General features: G+C 32.1%; 1 long non-coding RNA gene across 1 annotated transcript; it reads right to left on the minus strand.

Moving 5' to 3' along the window:
- Positions 1 to 9101: 9101 nt before the first annotated feature.
- Positions 9102 to 13574, minus strand: LOC136229368 (uncharacterized). Its single transcript, XR_010689084.1, has 3 exons — positions 13300 to 13574; positions 10504 to 10705; positions 9102 to 9868 (listed from the first exon to the last, which is right to left on the minus strand). It is a non-coding gene; the product is annotated as an uncharacterized lncRNA (long non-coding RNA).
- Positions 13575 to 16776: the final 3202 nt, after the last annotated feature.

Below are 16776 nucleotides of genomic sequence, written 5' to 3' on the forward strand. Positions count from 1 at the left end.
TTTAAGCATTTGGATATACATGATATTCTCTAGATATTGGTGCTAGAGTTAAAAGATAATACCCTATTATCTTTGCATTACCTATTAGATTAATCTGTAATTATCACTTATAGTACACAATTATGATATTCCTATATTTATACCTAATTTTTCAAGGTGAACACAGACGGCAAGGCTCTAGGCTCGATTGGGGCTGCAGGTGCCGGTGGTATCTTTAGAAATTACAGAGGTTATGCTCGAGGTAGTTTGGCTTTCCTTATTCCTTCTGCTCCTGCGCAGGTTGCGGAACTTTAGGCCGTCATCTTCGCGATTGACATCGCATGGCAATGGGGCTGGCTGAAACTATGGATCGAATCTGACTCTACGTATGTGGTACAACTCCTTTAGCGCAGATCTTCGGCAGTTCCTTGGCAGATCAGACAAGCCTAGCTAAAATGCCTCAATCAATGCTCGGGAATGTAACTGGTTATCTCTCACATTTTCCACAAAGTGAACAGTGCTGCAGATTCGCTTGCTCGCTTTGGAGTCACAACTACCAGGATCCTGTCTTGGCATACCATTCCTCGCTTCTGCCATCAATTTGTTCTTAGTGATTTATGTAACACTGCTTATTATTGCTTTTCCTAATTTCCTCATGTGAACTTTTTTTCTTTTATTTATATATATTTGGGGACTGTCGGGTTAAGGGTCACGGGTGCCAACCTAGCTGGGATGTCTGATTCTCAACCTTGCTCTCTTCTAACTTTTCATTAAAAAAATATATATACTCAATAAGTTACAGAAATCTTCACATGTTATAGGTATGAACTGATTGACCATCTCTCCAATCAACTTTCTTATGTACATAAGCATTTTACTATCCCTACAAATATTGTATTCAAATAAAAACGAATCCAAACAGTTCATAATCCCTAATGTTAATAATATTTTCAATTAAAAAGAGCAAGATCTACTTATCTCAGTATCACCCACAATACCATCATGAAGTATACTACCCAGCTGTAAGATTAAAACTCAAGCTTTTCATTGGTGAATCTAACAATGAATATAGTAAAATCAGTGTATGTAAGCGGGAGATTTAACCTTTTCAACGGTGTGTTTGAAAATTAATAGATACGCAAGAGTAAATCGAATGAGAAAAATATAGCTTAAGGAACAATGAAACTCTAATACACCGAGGAACGAAGTAAATATGGCTCACCATTACCGTGTTTCGATCTCAGTCCTAGTGATTTGCATGTAGAAAGCAACCGGAGATAGCCAACGAGAGGGGTGAGAGAGATGAAGCCTGAGCTGCAGGCGAAACCTAATTTAGTCTTTAGGTCATGGTTTATATATGAGCTAAAAATTCCAGTCAAACGTATTGAGCGCCTTAAATTTGGGATCCGTTTTAGTTGACCGCGTAAGAGAAATTTCATTTGCCGCTTTTTTGTTTTCTGAATACCATGACAGTCATTTATCACAAGTTTCATTTGATGATTAAGTAAATTTTGAATTAAACGCACGTTTTTTTAGATGACAAAATTTTGTCATGGGAAGATCACATGTGAATTGAACTGGTTTATATTTAAACTATCAGATAACATAATTTTAATATACTGTCACGAAAAACAATCAAACAACACGAAAATAAATGTATGTCATTATGTCATGTATTTTATATCATGTATCAGGGAAAATAGTATAATGAGTAGATCACTCCTTAGATATTAATGTAATTTTTAGATCGGCAAGTCTATCCTAATCTAATCTAAAATTATGTCAAGATTCCTCTAAAATGCCTAGAAATTAAACAGAAATACCAAGGATACTAGGTTACTATGTTGTCACACACATTTTAGGGAGTTCAATTTTAATATTTTCTAATCGGAGAAATTCTTATTATCATAAGTCAATCCTTTTCAATTGATTGATAACACTTCAAAATCATGTTTATATTTTCATCAACTTAGTGCAAAACTTAATAAGCATTTTATCTTACACAAATTAAGAAAAAAATGGCTACGAGAATCATAAGATGAGGGTTTGCTTTTGCTTATGTTTTGTGATTATATCAATCCTTATGATTCTTCATATAGAATAAACAAAGTGATTTTGCTGGAGTACATAACCCGAGGAGTTCTACGCTTATTTTATTCGCTATCTGGCCACTGGTATATGCCACTATTATTTATTCCATACCAAACCAAAAAGGACTCTGGTTGAAGCTTTAGAGCAAGTAAGTGCCTCTTCCTACTACTAATTTTTGCGTGTTTATATATTATATAGTGGGGTGGCAACGGGGCAGGGATTTCCCATTACCCGTGAGGATCAAACCGACTGGGACAAGGACGGGATCATTTTAAGTAGAAACTTGCATATTGATTTAATTAATCAATATGAGTTTTTTTTCGCTAAGTAGACTATATTTGTTTATTTTCTTCAATTAAATATTTTTGTTAGCTCATTTGAATTCTCACTTTGGAGATAGTTTACTAGTTAGCATGTTTATATTAATTAACGTTTTTTATGAAGTATTTTTTTTAGCTTTGTTTAACCAACTATTATTTTTTAATGCAATATATATATTTATAATTGCTGAAACAAAGCTGAAAATCATTTATATGAGTTCCCTTTAAAATTAAAATACAAAAATAATTATGGAAATAATTTAAAATAAACAACCCAATTTGTGTCAGTAAATTATATAAATACATAATCTGATAAATTGATCACCGACATATATGGATTAGTAATGTTGTTGGAATGTCCGACATAAGTTCATGTCTACTTGTAGTCGGTCGGTATATCCAACACAATTGACCTACTAAAAATTGTGTCAGTGACTTTTTGAGTCACTACAGAATTGTCAGATCTACTTATTTAGGAGGATATCGCCGACACATAAGAATATGTCAGAGTTCCGTCACTGATGACGATCACCGACGGAGTTTAGGCGATCCAATAGAACTTTTCGTCGAGATAGAAACATCAAGATATAAGGTTTATCTTCATAGTAGAAACATATTATACATGTTTATATGACTAGTGATTTCTCTCAGCTTGATTACTTTCACTTAGATCTAAGTGTTGCTAAGGATCTAATAAGTGAAAAAAGATTAAATGTTATTATTAAACAACTAAATTCTCTAGAAAAAAAATTATAATATTTTCTAAAAAGCCAACAGAATGGCACTCTTACATAAAATGAGTTTCAGAATTATTTTCTCATGGATAGAGAGCTCCATTAGGTTTTGTTGCTAGTTGAAAGTACTTAAACAAGTATAAGAAGTAAAATAAATTAGGAAGAATATAGAATGAACTTAATAGACTTCTTTACATTCATAAGGGAGAAATTACACATATGTTCCCTCAAATTTGGCCAAATTTGTTTATGAATGTGAACTTCAAAATCAGATGTAAAAATCCTTAAATATTTCTTTACTAATGCAAACTTGGAGGAGGGTGATCGAGAGTGGTATGAGTTTATTGGGGATTGAGGAAAATATGGTAGTGGATAGGACAGAGTGGAGGGAGAGAATTTTTGTCGCTAACATTTCAATTAGAAACTTTGTTTTAAAGAAGTTTAATTCTTAGACTTTTCCATTTGGAGAGGTCGACAATGATCATTTTGTCGTCGTTTACTTTCATAAGTGACTTTTATATTCATAAAGTGCAAAGTTCATGACTTTTATGCCCAATTTTGAAGTTTAAGACCAAGTAAGTGAAAATATTGGGTCATTAGTGTCAATGTATATTTATTTTCATGTTTTCTATTAGCAGTATTCTAACTTGCACATTTTTTTGGGTTTATACTGTCAACTAAGGTCTCTGGGTCAATTTATTAAAGGAAAATTTTACATCATCTTTTAAGCCATATTTCAAGGTCTATTAGAACTTGACAAAGGAAATACCATGTAGAGTCAAGATGGAGTTGAGAGGAAAATATAAATATTTAACAATATAATTGCTAAACTTGCTGAATTTATCTATGAGGAGGACTAAGTTGTGATCATATTGAAAGATTATATAATAAATATAGAATTATTTTTATTCATGTGCTTATAGTTTGGGGGGAAATGTAACTTAAGAAAATCCAACATAAAAAGACAAAGATATAATCCGTATAATAAAATAAGCACTCGATATTAGTCTATATCACTTGCAATATTATTCATAATATTCTAGAAAAAGGTCATGTGCTTTCCTTTTCACATATATTATGGTATAATTTTAATTAAGGATGTCTCTTTCCTTCCAAACTTCACATTCTTAGCTTTTTCTTTGTTTATTCTGAATGCACTTATAAGAACCTCCAAAGGCAAGCAATTAATGACTGACTTTCGGCCAGAAAGATCAGAGGTAATTGGGTTACCATTGGTCTTAAAAGTAACATATTCGAATCTCTCATTTTTTGCTTGTTCCGCCATCAAAAAGCTATGTGGTACTATGAGGAGTTGTCCTTCCTTTAAGCTGCCATCGAACACGTTCTTTCCATTGTCATCCACTACTTGAATATGACCTTCACCCTTCACCACGTACATTATGCTATGAGTATTTTCCCAATGGGGTAATCTCATAACATCCTGCATATTAACATAAAAAATATAAGCTCTTTACTTTCCAATTTGACACATAAACTTTTTGGTAAATTATAGTTGCACACTATTACATAAAATAATAAAAGTTATTCTTAGATTTTACCTATACGCTTAAGTACTTAGGTCAAACAGTTGATTGGTGTAGTATCATAATCTTTTAGACCAAGTGGTTGAAGGTTTAAATTCTCGAAACTCCATTTATAAGAAGTACGACAATTACTTGTCAGTAAAAGCATGTGACTCAATTTATCACTCCCAGATTTATATTTTTTACTATTTTCAAATTAAATTTTACAGTTTTGCTAAAATTGCATTATAAATATGATAAGTTATTTTTAAACTGTTAAATATGCAATTTCAAATATATTGAATCTTAATGTTTATAGTAAACTTATTTAACAAGTAGCGACTCAATTTATGCAATAATATTTAATTTTGCTAAAATAAAAATACTAATCATTATAAATAAAATAGAAATAATATTTAATTAAATTTTTTCACCAACTGGTCTTAAACTATGTACTCGAATGTCATGCTTGAATAGTCCATGACCAGATTTGCCAAAAACTACAGTAGAAAGTTTCTCACCTTTAGAAGAAGGTTGTAAGAAACGCTAAGTTGGCTTGACTCAAGAATAGGGAGTTGTTGGACGTCAATGGTTTTCAAATGTCCAACTTCTGGAATGCAAACATCCGCCTTTGAAGGATCAGAGATTTTTGCTATCCTCATGTTAATGTTGCAGAAAGACTTATCCTTGACATCGTAAGGACCTTTTCTCTCCTGTTGGTCATGTTTTGGAGATGGTTGAGTAATTGGTGGACTCCATAAATGAGTTCCACCACTAGTCATATAGACGATGCTACCTCTAAGGTCAATCCTCACTACAAAAAATAGGAGTTTCAGGTACAAAAATTTGGGGACAATTAAATTATATAGTGCCTAAATGATATTATCAAATTCATATTAGGGACAAAATATTATATTAATTCCAATACTCTTTGCTAATACAATAGGGGACGCTTTTATATTAATATGTATTTATAAAATATATAATTAATTTCAATTAATAATTCAGGGACGATTCAGCCTCTTTTGTATGTTCTTCATCGACTAGGCGATTTTTGGTAGAAATTAAATCAAGACAAACCCTTTTTCTCCTTCCCGCTCTCTTTTGCATCGGTTTTCTTCAAGTTCCATCTCTCTTTGCCTTCAGTCGTTCTTTCTTCTTTTCTCCTGGTTTCTCCTCTCGTGATTTCTTCTTCTTTGATTTTGTATGCCTTCAGTTTCTTTCAAGCTCTCATCGTTTCTGCTTTCTCCATGCCTTTATCTTCACTTCTTTCCCTATTTGTAATTACATGTTCGTGCGTATAGAATTGAAGACCATAGGCTTACAATTTCGACAATGGAGGGCTTTCTACACATGTGGCTAATATCAAGGTATTAGTTTTTGAATTCATTTTGGGATAAAAGTTAGGGTTTCGAGAATGTTCGAATTTGTTTTTTTTTTTTAAATTTTTGTTCTTTTCTGTTAAGATGGATGATTCTTCAATGGAGAAAGACATGGCCAACTCGCTACTTACCAAATTGTGTATACTGTGTCATTCTGAACCTCTTTTTCATTGTCAATTTATTTGATTGGAAGATAGCAATTTTTTGTCATTTCAGTAATATTGTTCTATGCTTATTTGTTTGATTGAAGTTTCTGAATTTTATATGTTGGTATTTGCCTTTCATTTTTAAATAAAGGTTTGCTTGCCTGGGTTATCTTGAGGTATCCGATCCAGACCCCATCAGATTTAAGAGGCGCAAGCTATACACTTCACTAGTTGGTAATTGTAATTACGTTTATGATTTATTCTTTAGCTTTACATTAGGTGCATATCTGTTTATAATTTTGACTGGTACTGAAGGAAATTTTTTCTAGATGGCTGTGACTCTTGCACTTTCCACAAGAACTAGAAGCATTTGGGTAAGATTGTTTTTATCTATTTGAATATTTCCATTTTCACAAGATTTGGGGTAATTATAGTGAGCTCTTCTATCTTCTACAGACTTGAAAACAAGTATTTTGGCACTTTAAATAGACCACAGAAAATTAAGAAATATAGCTAGTGTTTGTGTTTTTATAGGATAAAGTTTGTTCACCTAATATAAATTTTTCTTTCTAGACAATCAGATTGGATGCGAATTGGTGCATTTTACTCTTACAAGTCAAAATCAGACAAGATGCTACAGAGAAGATGTTGGAAGCCTACAGAGAGTCTGTTTTAAGGAACATCAAAGAGGGAATTTGGGTTGTAGGTAACTTAAATTTGGTTCAACCAACCTTTTTTGGTACTTATGAATATAATTGTTGGATAAGCCCTTAAGAATACTCTTAGTAGATCTTAATTAACTTGGTTTTTGTTATCAAATTTGCAGCTTGTTCCATGCCCTGTTTGTAAGCTTGAGAGAATGTGATGGTAAGCAATGTATATTGTTTCGATGGCTTATAGTCTAGATAAATTTGGGTTATAGCCTAGCTAAATTGGCAGTGTATATTATAAGATTGGTTTTTCATTTTTAAGATCCATCTGAAATATTGTCTGAATTTCATGGTAACTGACATATCAATTGACTCAAGTGACCATTCTTTTCTAATTTACTCTTTATCAGGTTATTGTTTGAATTGCATAATACCTGACATAATATAGCATGCTGCCCTCATTTGTTGAAATTATTTGACGTTATTCTAATATGTGAAAAAGTGAATTTTGATGTGTATTTTTGTATTCAACCTTATATATGAACCTTTAGACTCGATCATCGTCCCAAATGATGAAATAAACTGAACTATTCAATTTGTTAACTTATTAATATAGATAGCATCGTAATTTTGCGCTTCCTGATAACATGTCAGGATTTACCATAACTGAAGCTCATACTAACTTTGCATTTTATGATGCTTAAGATAGTAAAAAGCGCTCACATCTATGATATTTGATGACCATCTTATATTGTGTATTTTGCATATTAGTTCAGCTTGCATCCATGTCCTGGTCACTCACAGATGCTAATTGGTAGAGATTTGCACTAATTCTCTGCCTCACTGTATGAGAACTATGGGGTGGAATGTTATGTTAGGGCCGAATGGAAAGATTTTTCATTTTTGATTTTGGTACAATTGATCAATAATTTGTAAATATCAACAGGTACTTTACTATCATGCGCTATATTAATTTGAGAAAAGCTATTCACGAGCTTTAATTTGTTCTCAGAACTTATAAGAGAGCAATTTGAGAAAAGTTATTCATGATACTGATGTTCAGCATTAAAAAAAAGAACTCATTCTACATTAGAACATATTTCATGTTATGTGGAATCCTCGTTTGAAAATTTTAATCTCATTCTTTATCGAAGATCTACTGGAAATCGGTTATGTATGGAGTTTATTATCTTCTTATATACGTGTCTGAACCAAAAACACAAAACAGACAACATAATTTTGTACTTGTCAATCATAATATGTCCATAGATCACTAAAACCTCTTCTGCTTTGCATTTGTTTTACTAGGCTTGTTGGAATGCCAAATATCAAAAATATCATAATTTTGACTTGATCTGAGTTGTTGTCTAAAATTCTTCAAATTCTTTGACAATGTATATCCAGGCTGACGTGTGAGGTCAGAAAATAATTTTCTTCAAATGTTGTACACCATTTTGAATTTTCGTTGATGAAATTTGTTATTTAGGTGTAGACTCTGAAGTCTGATCTCGTCTAGTGTCCAATAGTGTCTTCAATTTATTACATGGGGATGGAATCTTGTTAAATGGTCATGTTTTCTATCTATAAAGGTATTGAAACACCAGCAAGTTATTGAAGAGCTTGTAGAGGAAAACGAGAAGCTTCACCAAATGCTGATGGAAAACCTAAAAATATTACCGAGCAAAGATACAGTGCCTTGTTTGGGTGGTGATTATACATGTATGACATGCTATACAACAATATATGTAGTTAATTTTGCTACTGTATGTATATCATTCCACTGCAAACTTGGAGGAGGGTGATCGAGAGTGATAGGAGTTTACTGGGAATTGAGGAAAATATGGTAGTGGATAGGACGGATTGGAGGGAGCGAATCTGTGTCGCTGACACGACTTGACTTTCACGGTTTTATATGATGGTTCATGTTAGCCGACCCCGAATCATTTCGGGACTAAGGCTTTGTTGTTATGTATATCATTCCACTTTGATGAATACAGTGAATTAAGAATTCCTTTTTTTTTTTGTCTGAATTTGCAGGTAACAATGACTTCACCAGGATGAAACTGTTTAATGCTCAAGAGGAATTTTATTTTTGTGTGTGAATTTGCAAGTTAACAACGACTTCACCAGAATGAAACTGTTTAATGCTGAAGAGGAATTTGAACATGGTTTGAGTCATTGTAGATATTATTATAGGACATGTCAAAACAGATATTATTTGGGAAAAATAAGCTCAACAAAACTTCATTGTTTCAGTTCCTTTTTTCTAATATCTTAATATTGCCATTAGATAATAAATTATTGTGTTCAAAATCATCAAGTTGTGATTTTCTTATATGATTTATGTTTATCTTGAGCTTATGGTTTGCCATTGAAAATTGAACTTCATCGTTTAAAATCAGTAATTTATTGATTTTAATTAATAATTCGCATATTATTTTTTGGGAACGATTGTCGTCCCTTATTGTAGGGACAAAAATTTGTCACCATTAATACGGGGATGATAGTTGTCCCTAGGAACAGGGTCAACATGTCGTTCCAATGAACGGGGACGACAGTCGTCCTTAGAAGCAAGGACAAATTTTCATCCCTACAAATGGAGACGAAAGTCGTCCCTATGAATGGGGACGACATGTTGTTCTTAGAAATCGGGACGACATGTCGTCCCTATAAACAGGGACGACAGTCGTCCATCTCAATAGGAACGACAGTCGTCCCTCTCAACGGAGACGACAGTCGTCCCTCTCAATGGAGACGACAATCGTCCCTAAGAATGGGGACGACATCATTTTTTTCGTCTCCTATAGAATTTTGGAAGGAGGAAACAAGGACGAAAAATGGGGACGAAAAAATTGTCCCTGAAAGTATAGGGGACAAATTTTTATGTTTTTGGGGACGATTTTTTTCGCCCTGAAAGTGATTTTTTTTTGTAGTGCCTGCTTTGAAGTTTCATAGCCAACTCATTATCGATGTTGAAAGCTTTAACGATAAACTCCATAGATAATCCGTTCAATATGTTTGTAGGCCCTCCTAAGTAGAATCTCTATGACACATGAAATAGACAAAAAGATAAATTCATGGTTAAACAATAATAAAATAAAAGATTTTTAGGGTTTATATATATAAAGAATATTCTGAACAGATATGTATTAATACATATATATTTTTTAATTTTTTATCTATTTAAAAATGTTTATTTCAATTGGTCATGAAATTAATTGATACACTGTGAATTACTGAAAGAGCTTGCATGAGAAATCTCAACAGATATGTATTTAAAGAATCTTATAATTTATAAAGAAAAATTGTTGGATATGATAATTTCTTAAAATAATATATGACATTTCTTAAAAAGGAGAAAAGGTATGCTTAACTTTTTCAGATTTTATATATATGCTCCTCCAGTATTTTACAATGTATATCAATTAATTTCATGATCAATTAAGACAAACATTTCTAAATACATAAAATAATTAAAAAACAAAATGTAAAAATATAAATTTATTCTAAAATGATGTGAGATAAATAGTTAACAAAATATAAAAATATAAAGTGATTCTAAAAAGATATATGCATGTTTAACAAAATATAATAATATAACATTATTCTAAAACAACGTATTTTTTAAATTATTTATCCTAACTATAATTTGTAAATTTTATATATTATTGTTCTTACTCTGTGGAGGTCATTGTTGGGGATGCGAGCGATAGCAATGAAAATTAGAGTCTCATTTCACTATTATAGCCCCATAAGGTTTCTCCCGTGCGGAAAAAAAGCACGTCACCAGTTTGAAGATGAAACATATTGTGACACTCATTTTCCCCACCATCTAGTTCTTGAGAGCATTCAGGAATGATTAGACCATATATACCATTGCCTGTATATCCATAAATTTACTTATTTATGATAAGTAAAAAGAATTTAATAAATACTAAATTTGGTGTTTAAATTTGACTTTGTAAAGAATATTGGATTTTTGATATTAATATAATTTTTTTCCCAATAAGTAAATAACAAATTAGTCATTTGAATAAGAGAGGTAAAAAAAATGTTTATGGTTTGCCAAGTTTTTAAACAGAGACTTGTGGTTTAAAATATTATAAATAGATGTATGTGGTATATTTTATTTATAAAACAAAACATTTCAATTACATTTTTTAGTTTTGATTACAACCAAAAATATTTTTATTTTAATTTTTTTTATTCCTACACACCGATAAAACAAAGCTCCCTAAATCGAAACCATAAATCATATGATGATCATTTATGTTTTTTTATTAATTGAACAGTTTATGAACTAAATTCATATTTAAATTTATTTTACACAACTTTAATTCGATTTTTTTTTTGAAGAATTTTAATTCGATTTTAGAATTTGTGTTTTGTCAATATGTATATGTAATTTCAAATAAAAATAAAAATGCTATTAATTGTCATCAGAAGTTAACAGTTTAATTTTAAATACGTGGTTGTAAAAAAAAAATACTACATACATCTATTTGTAAATTTTTAAACCACAAACATTTATTTGCCAATAGGGCAAACCACAAACATTTTCTTTGTACTTTACGCTTTAAATAATGGAGGGGCTAAATTATTGAATAAAATAAAATTTAAAGACCTAACAATTTATTATTTTAAATATGGAGAGTAGACAATGTTTTTGGAAAAAATATACAAATAAATTATTTACCATAAAAACAAATCCGAATTAATAATAAATTTATGAATAAGGAATCAAAATAGTATCGCGGTTTTTGAGCAATCATCAATTTGATTCCAACATACAAAATAACAAAAATTATTTTCCACTGAAATGATTTTGATTGGTGGGATCTAATACACCAATTGTAAGCCGTAAGTAGTGACCTGCCTCATCTCTAGTCCGATTAAAGCTACACTAAGCTTAGGCCTTGCATACCTTCTAAAAATGTGGTTTATTTTTTATGTTCTATTTTTTTAATATAATGAAGTTTTTATAATTAATTTTTTTTAAATCCATAATTTTAGAATAATCACAAAAAATTTGAATACCATTGTTAGTTATTAAATGAGTTTGGTTAAACAATTTGTTAATTCTTCCGTATTATCTTATATATATATTTATTTATTTTTAGTCCGACTTTTTAACCAATGTGTTAGAATTAATGATCAAACTAAAATAAATAAAATTTAAAATAACAAAATTACTCTTTATTATATTTTCTATTATTATATTTTCTATTGTTAAAATATTCATTCTCCTATATAATTTTAGTCTCTTCAATATATAGGAATTCTAGAAATTATCCATTCTTAGACTTGTGGATCAATAAGTCATTTTAAACAAATTTAATGGATAAATTGAACATTTTAAAAGTATAAAGTGACAATTTTTTTATAAGTACAAATAGCTAAAAATGTTAAATCATATTTATACTATAAAAAGTAAAATATTGTATCATCAGTATATTTTATTATACCATGTTTATTTTAAGTGATTGAACTCTAAAACTATAGGGACTCACACCAGGACCCATCATGAGTCTCTCCATTTGATTTTACATTATATTTTATAGGCTTAATACATCATTTGCCCCTTGAACTTGTCCAAAAAGTTTGATTGGCCCCCTGAACTTTCAAAGTGTTCCGATAGCCCTCTGAACTTGCAAAAAATGTTCAGTTAGCACCCTGAACTTGCGTAAAACGTAATCAATTGATCACTCGGTTGTAAAAAAGTAAGTTAAATGCGGAAGATGTATTCCACGTATCTTAGAATGTTATTGCATAATTAAAAAATAGATTAAAAAGGAAGTTATTGTTTGCTCAACTATACAACTTGTCTTCTCTAATATTAGAACCGTATATTCCAATTTTGGTCGTTTTACTTTTTATAAGACTCGTGGAATACATCTTCCGCATTTAACTTACTCTTTTACGGTCGAGTGATCAATTGATTACATTTTACACAAGTTTAGGGGGCTAACTGAATATTTTTTGCAAGTTCAAGGGGCTATCGGAACACTTTGAAAGTTCAGGGGGCCAATCAAGCTTTTTGGACAAGTTCAAGGGGCAAATGATGTATTAAGCCTATTTTATCAGTTGGTGCTAAACTTGTTAACAAAGTCTATATGGTATCTCATTGTTTAAGTCTCTAAATCTATAAAACGGCCACAAAGATATACACAACAAAAAATTAATTTGTTTTAAAGACTTAGAATCACGAATTAGGTCTTTATTTTTTAAGTTTTGAATTTTTTTCAAGAATTTAGACAAATTAGAATATATATTACTTTAAATAAATTCAAAAAGCACATTAATCATTGCAATCAAGTTCAAGGGACCAATGGATCACTTTAAACAAATTTAGATGGCCAACAAGTTATTTAAGCAAGTTGAAAGAGACCAATCAAATTTTTTAAACAAATTGGTAGTATTTTAATATATTAAGACTATTTTATATAATAAACAACAAACAAAATAAAAAAAAACCTTGAATGGTGTAAGACAAAACATCAGCATTGGCGTAGATTGGCAATATATAGGTATTGGGTTTAATGTTGTACCGAATAACCTGTCAATATATAGGTATTGAAACAGGTCGGTATTTGGATCCCAGATTTCGACAGAACCACTTTCTCTAGGAGTATTGGTATCGGGTTCCCTAGCAAAGAGGCGATGGATGACTTGGCAATTAGTTTTAGAACTAATAGCTATGCAGCTATGGAGTAGGAGAATAAGACAGCTGAGATAAGAAACATAAGCCATGGTTTTGAAACTGATCAGGACGCTTACATTATAATTAAGTATTTATACAGCAAACTTGTGTACTATTTGTCTCATAAAGCAATTGAATGAGAGTTCTAAATTATGATGTGCTTTAATTAGGATGGAAGAGTTTCATGATCATTAGTAAAACATAATAAATAGAAACTTATTTATATGCATGAAGACAATATAATATAGTAGACGTAACAACTCTTTTCAAATTAAGCATGACTTTTTATTTAAAATTGGGTAAATAATTATAAACTCTTTATGTTTTTGCTTAACATACTAGTAGGTCCATCATATTATTATAAGGTCCTTAAGTTTTATTTTAATCAACTTTTTAGTCCTTCCATCTGTTTTTGTAGATAAAAGTCCAAATTGCTCCTAATTATTTACATAAAAAAAAACTTATCTTTTAATGCCAAAATTTAATCTAAATAGTTTTAATAAAGTATGTATACACCAAAATTTATATAATTGTATACACTAATCACTAAAAATGTATTTTTACTCCCGCTTTTTTTTAGGGAGAAATGTATTTTTATTCTCTTAAATTTTTATTTTTTAATATAATGTCTTTAAACTAACATTAAATTACAAATAAAAAAAAATTAAAAATCATATTTTTTCTCATTTATAAAATTTATTAGAGATAAATAAAGATTATTTTTTATAAAATCTATATAATTTTGCTCATATTTTAATAATTTTTGAAATATTTCTCATTCATTTTTTACTCAATAAATTTTTAGGCTACTAAATTAAAGTTCTATAATTATATAAAATTCAATAAATTAATTACTCAATATTGTAGAGATTTTTTTTGAAAGAGAAATGCATTAATGAGCCTCAATTGGGCAATAAGTTAAGGGTACATGAAAAGCAAAACTCGAAATACTATAATAAAATTGAGGACAAGTCCCTATACGAGAGTGTCGAGCAAAGGCATGAGCCAGCTCGTTAGCTTGTCTCGGAATAAATTTGACTGAGTAGAGGTCATGTTGATGTAGAATGGCTCGACATTGCAACAGAATATCACCGAATTCAGTACAATCCTTTGTCCCTTGGTTGATACCATCAGCCACAACTTTTGCATCAGTTCTGAAGGATACACGATTAAGCCTTTTGCTTACCACCCATTCCATTGCACGGAGTAATGAGATGGCCTCACTTTCTTTAACCGAGACCGGACTCTGAAGAACTTCCGTCCTTCCCGTGATGAACTGACCGTTGCTATCTCGAAGAACTGCTCCAGCACCAGCCAACGAGGAACAAGGGAAAACAGCAGCATCAGTATCGCAAGCCAGGAAGTTCGAATCAGGTGGGTGCCATTTGTGGCAGCATATTTGCATCATCGGATGCAGTTGATCAGTGTTAGATTTAAACCGTTGAGCTTGTAACCAGTCAAAAAGGACATTACGAGCTCTGTAGCTAATATCAGTATGCGAAGTTTCTAATTTTGCCCATAATTTATCATTTCTTACCTTCCATAAACTCCAACACATCACTGCCATCAGATCCTCTTTCTCCTTCGGAAGCTTAGTTAGCAGTTCCAAAAAATAAGAGCTGAAGTCTGACAGCGGGTCAGCTACCGGATAGAACAGATATTTCAGATTGCAATCTTCCCACATCTTCAACGCAACTGGACAAAGTGCAAAAATATGGCGTAAATTTCACTCGGGGAACCGCATTAAACACAAACATCCTGAAGTTCCAGACCCCGACGATTTAAGTTATCTCGAGTTGGGAGCAGATTACGGGTAAGACTCCAGACAAAGAAGCCAATTTTCCATGGAACCCGCAATTTCTAGACAGCATTCCAGTCTCCAGGAAGAAATTGAGACAATGAAGTCTCCAATGAAGTTGCCACACGATATGCCGACTTAACCGAATAACTTCCCTTAGGATCTGGGTGCCATAGAATCTGATCAGAGTGGTGAAATCGGGGTACAATAATCTTACCAATAGTAGCAATATCTCTTGGTGAAAACAGTTCATCCAACAACTCAAAATCCCACTCAACTGAATTAGGAATAAATAAATCACATACCTTTAACCCATCAAGTCCAGTGATCTTAGGAGTGGTCAGTCGTAAGTTATTGTCTTCTCTGAGCCATGGATCATCCCAAACACTAATGGATTTACCATCTCCAACCTTCCACCGTATACGATTCTGCAAAACTAGTTGGGAACACCAAATACTCCTCCATATGTAACTAGGTGAATGACCCAAACGGGCCTTCAAGGAATCCCCTTTAGGGAAATATTTGACTCTGGAGATTTTACTGGCAAGAGAATTAGGCTCCGAGAGGAAACGCCAACCTTGTTTTCCCAACATAGCCAGATTGAATGCCGTGAAATTCTGAAAATTTAGTCCACCAAAACGTGTAGGAATGCAAAGCCTATCCCATGACAACCAATTCATACTTCGGGTGCCTGACCCTTTATTATCCCACCAGAATGAATTTAGCATCCTCTGAATTTCCTCAGTAGTGGAAACGGGTAAGAGAAAGACACTCATAAAATAAATGGGGATAGCCTGACCTGCCGAGCGAATCAATGTAGCTCGTCCCGCCTTTGACATAGTCCGACCCTTCCATTTTTGAAGTTTTTGCCAAAGCCTATCCTTAAATAATGAAAAGATCGCCTTCTTCTTTCTCCCACCATTGAAGGTAGTCTTAAGTATTTACCTATGGCTATCGAATTTGACACCCCAAGGATAGCAGAAATAGCAGCTGACAGTTCCTGCGCCACATTACTACTACACAGAATTCCAGATTTATCAAAATTAATGGCCTGCCCTGACGCCGCCTCATAAATGAGTAGTAACTGTTTCAAGTGACGACATTCCTGGATATCAGCATGAAAAAAAAGAAACGCATCATCTGCAAAAAGAAGGTGAGAGATAGAAGGTGCTCCTCTTCCAATTTTGAATCCGTGCACCAAGCCACGCTTCTCAGCATCAAATAAAATATCAGAAAGGCCTTCCACACATATGAGGAAAAGGTACGAGGAGAGGGGGTCTCCCTGCCTAATACCGCTCTCTGGAATAATGGGACAAACCAGATGATCATTAACTTTCACCATATACTGTACAGATGTCACACACTGCATAATAAGTTTAACCCACCTGTCTGCAAATCCCATCTGCATCATAACATCACGCAAATAGTTCCAATCAACCCTATCATATGCCTT

This window comes from Euphorbia lathyris, chromosome 5, assembly GCF_963576675.1.
Source record: "Euphorbia lathyris chromosome 5, ddEupLath1.1, whole genome shotgun sequence".
In the NCBI taxonomy this organism is placed as follows: Eukaryota; Viridiplantae; Streptophyta; class Magnoliopsida; order Malpighiales; family Euphorbiaceae; genus Euphorbia; species Euphorbia lathyris.